The 4,586-nt window shown below is 50.9% G+C and overlaps 1 non-coding gene across 1 annotated transcript; it reads right to left on the reverse strand.

The window, feature by feature from the left end:
* Positions 1-1,126: 1,126 nt before the first annotated feature.
* Positions 1,127-1,199, reverse strand: TRNAK-UUU (transfer RNA lysine (anticodon UUU)). Its single transcript has one exon. It is a non-coding gene; the product is annotated as a tRNA-Lys (tRNA).
* Between the last annotated feature and the right edge of the window lie 3,387 nt (positions 1,200-4,586).

Genomic DNA, 4,586 nt, shown 5'->3' on the forward strand with positions numbered 1-4,586 from the left:
GGTGTGGCAGGGTGGGCATGCCACCGCTTGCGAGCTGGCATAGGTGTGGGGTGTGGGTGTGCCAGTGCTGGAAGCCAGGGCTATGCTCTGCTGCCACTTGCCCCCTTCCACCCTGAGTAAGCCACGCTCGCATCCCATGCCCCCTGCTCACTTGCCCCAGCTGGACAAGTGGCAGCAGGGCATAGCTCCCACTCTGAGCACTGCTGCGCCCACATCCCACACCCCCTGCCCCGGCTGGGCAGCTTGTCCCAGCCCCATCCCCAATCCCTCCCTCCTCCGTGTCCCTTCCTCTCCCCTCCCCCAAACCCAACAGATTTACCAGCTGGAGTTTGCAGTGTCAGCTGCTTGTTTAGTCTATGGCCAAATCCCTGAATGTGATACCAGTCACAAAGGCAGAGGGAGCAGGTTTCCCCCCTCCCTCAAGAAAGTATCCAGATCAGGTTACCTAAAGAGATAGGGTAAGGTGTGTATCCTCTGCTGGTCCCATCCTAACCAAATTGTCACAGAGCAGAGTTTTGGGGGAGAAACAGAGGTGGCCTTCTGCCACAGGGAGGAGGTCTCCAGGCTGGGAGAAAATCCTGAAGTTCAACACTAGGTCCAGTTGCATAAGAGCAGCTGGTTCTAAACCGTGACACCTGAAACACTGAGTAGTAAAGCAATGCCCAATACTCAAGCTTCTCCACATCCTTTCTGAAGTGCAGTGCCCAGAACTGGATATAGAAGTCCAGCTGCGGTCTCACCAAGGCTGAGTAGAGAGGGAGAATGACAGCCTTAGCCTTGCTTGAGATGCTCACTAGATGCACACCAGTGTTTGATTCGCTCTGCCAGCCATGGCGTTGCATTGGTGGCTCATGTTAATTTTTTGTCTATCATGACACCCGGGTCTCATTCAGATGTGGTGCTAGCAAATGTAGCACCTGTGTGTTGAGCCTGTGTGTTGTGGATTTTTTCTCCCCACATAAAGCACTTGACATTTCTCCACATTAAAAAAGAATATTTTGTATTCTTTTGGGGGGGAACTTGAACCCAAAAAGGCAGCTCACAGACTCCTCAATCTGAACCAGTGCTTAGGACTACCCCAGTCCACTCTTGTGCCTTCACAGAGGAACATAAGCTCACATTACTTTGCCTGAACAGGGACTTGAACCCTGGACCCTCAGATTAAAAGTCTGATGCTCTACCAACTGAGCTATCCAGGCATATATAACATCAGTGGCCAATTTCCAAACTCATTCCCAGGGCCTGCACCCTAGGCTTTAACTCACCATCTCCCCGGCCAAGCTCAGCACTCTTCACAAACGGGATTTGCAATGCGGATTGCTTGGGAGCTGGAGTTGTTGTGCGGCTCAGACCCTTGTATGCTGAGCTTGGCCTGGGGTCATGGTGAGTTCAAGACTGGTGTGGGCCCTGGGAATCAGACTGGAAATGGGGTTTCTTGAGCCATGTGTGTCTGAATAGCTTAGTTGGAAACCCACCAGGCTTTTAATCTGAGGGTCCAGGGTTCAAGTCCCTGTTCAAGCAAGATGTGGGCCCCTATACTGAGAAGGCATGATAGTAGACAGGGCTCTGCCCAAGTGCCAGCTCAGATTCTAGCTGCTTCTTTGGGAAATGTGGGGAGAAATAATCCACATGCTTACAGGCTCGGAAGCTTGCTAGCACCACATCTGAATGAGACCTGCATGTTGTGATAGACAGCAAAATCAACATGAGGCACCAATGTCATGCCATAGGTGGCAGAGCTAACCAAACGCTGGCATGCATCTACAGAGGCATCTTAAACAAGGCCAAGGATGTGATCCCCCTGCTCTGCTCGGCCTTGGTGAGACTGCAGCTGGAGTACTGTGTATAGTTCTGGGTGCTGAACTTCAGGAAGGATATGGAGAAGCTTGAGAGTGCCCAAAGGAGGGCCACACACATGATTAGAGGCTAGAGGCAGGCTGTGTGAAGCTTTGGTCACCGATTCAATTCACTGGAGATTCAGCCTGATTCGGCAGCCGAATCTCTGAATCCAAATTGAATCAGGAGACTCATTAATCTCTCCAAATCGAATTGGAAGACTGACTTGATTTGGAGAGATTCAATGATTTGGACATATACGTTTTTTCTACATACCTCAAGGTACCAGATGGCTCATGAATGCTGAGATGGTGGGGTGGATGGAGTGTCCCATGGGAGTATGGGGAGGGTGGTCCCCAGCACGCACGGCAATGGACCCTCCCCCCCAGCTCAGTGACTGCTGCCTTCAGGTTCTGGGGGGGGAACTGGGGTCCCCCCTGGGGCCAATTGCTGAGCTGGGAGTGGGGCAGGGGAGATGGGTCCCCCATGCATTTGGCGGCAGACCTGGAAATGGACTGGAAATACTTCTGGTCCACTTCTGGGCTCACTGCTGAGCACATGGGGTCCCTCCTCCCCATGCTTCCCTGGGATGCTCTATCTGTCTCAGCATCTCAGCGTTCATGAGCTGCCACTGGTACTTTGGGGTATGTAGAAAAAACATTTAAAGCTGTGTCTCTGGTCGAATTGCTGATTCTCTGAATCAGTATTGAATCTTCAGATTCAGATTTGGCTGAAATGAATTGGGGCAATGATACGAATCAACAAATCACTGTCCTCAATTTGGGCTGAATCCAAATTGAATATGTCCCGTTTCACACACTCCTACTAGTTAGTATATAAACAGTCATTAGTATCTTTTTTGGTGTGTATGTATTGATTTTTATGGTCTTTTGTGCCTCCCCCTTTCTCCCTAAGTAAATAAATTATACATAGTTAAGTACCGAGTGTTGTCTGCTTGAAGGTTTCAAGGCTCCAGGTATCCTTCTGTAGGGAGATGCTCCACACTCTAGGAAGGAGGGCTCCAAGGCAGAGACTGCAGGGATCCATAATTGGCTGCAGCTGGCAGGTAGCTCCACTTCCCGGGTTACACCTGATAACAAGGGAGCAAACCAGGAAAGCCAAGGCTGCAACTGAACTCCAACAAGCTTCAAGGACAATAAAAAGTCCTTTTTCAGATACGTGGGGAGCTGGATGAAAAACAAGGGCAACATTGGACTCCTGCTGAACCAGATGGGACAGCTGACAACTGACGCCCAGGAAAAAGCCAAACTATTAAATGGGTACTTTAAGTCGGTCTTTCATCAGTCCCATGGGACGCCCATGCCTGCTATGGGACAGGGAGGTCCGGGTGATGGAGATCCCCTGCCCTCCATTAATGCTGACCTCGTGAAGGAACACCTTGAGAGGCTGGATGCCTTCAAGTCAGCTAACTATAGGCCCATCCACCTGACTTCTATCCTGCGGAAGATCTTAGAAAAGTTTATTAAAGAGGCCATTCTTAATGGACTGGCCGACACCAACATCCTGAGGAATAGCCAGCACGGGTTTGTTGTGGGTAAGTCTTGCTTGACCAATCTCATTTCCTTCTATGACCAGGTGACCTATCACCTGGACAAGGAAGAAGAGATTGATGTCATATATCTGGACTTCAAAAAAACCTTCAATCTGGTATCCCACGGTCACCTTTTGGCGAAACTGGCCAATTGTAGCCTTGGGTCCACCATGATCCTCTGGATGGGAAATTGGCTCCGTTGGCGGACCCCAAGGGTAGTAATAGATGGAAGTCACTCATCATGATATCCTGTGACCAGTGGGGTCCCCCAAGGTGCTTTCCTTGGACCCCTATTGGTCAACATCTTTATTAATGATGTGCACACTGGAGTCAGAAGCGGACTGGCCAAGTTCGCCGATGACACCAAACTCTGGGGCAAAGCATCCACGCCAGAAGATAGGCGGGTGATCCAGCTGACCTGCACAGGCTCAGCAGATGGGTGGATGAGAACCTGATGGTGTTTAACACTGAAAAATGCAAGGTTCTCCACCTTGGGAAGAAAAACCTGCAGCATCCTTATAGGCTCGGTAGTGCTACGCTGGCTAGCACTACGGAAGAAAGAGATTTGGGGGGTCATCATTGACCACAAGATGAACATGAGCCTGCAATGCGATGCTGCGGTTAGTAAAGCGACCAAAACGCTGGCTTGCATCCATAGATGCTTCTCAAGCAAATCCCGGGACGTCATTCTCCCCTTGTACTCGGCCTTGGGGAGGCCGCAGCTGGAGTACTGCGTCCAGTTTTGGGCTCCACAATTCAAAAAGGATGTGGAGAAGCTTGAGAGAGTCCAGAGGAGAGCCACGCGCATGATCAGAGGTCAGGAAAGCAGACCTTACGATGACAGGCTGGAAAAGCGCAGGCTCAGGGGTGATCTGATGGCCACCTATAAGTTTATCAGGGGTGACCACCAGGATCTGGGGGAACGTCTGTTCACCAGAGCGCCCCAAGGGATGACGAGGTTGAACGGTCACAAACTCCTGCAAGACCATTTCAGGCTGGACATAAGGAAGAATTTCTTTCCTGTCCGAGCCCCCAAGGTCTGGAACAGTCTGCCAGCGGAGGTGGTTCAAGCACCTACCTTGAACACCTTCAAGAGTAAATTGGATGCTTATCTTGCTGGGATCCTATGACCCCAGCTGACTTCCTGCCCTTCGGGTCGGGGGCTGGACTCGATGATCTCCCGAGGTCCCTTCCAGCC

This window comes from Crocodylus siamensis, chromosome 3 (assembly GCF_052110815.1).
Source record: "Crocodylus siamensis isolate JL-2025a chromosome 3, ASM5211081v1, whole genome shotgun sequence".
NCBI classification, from domain to species: domain Eukaryota; kingdom Metazoa; phylum Chordata; order Crocodylia; family Crocodylidae; genus Crocodylus; species Crocodylus siamensis.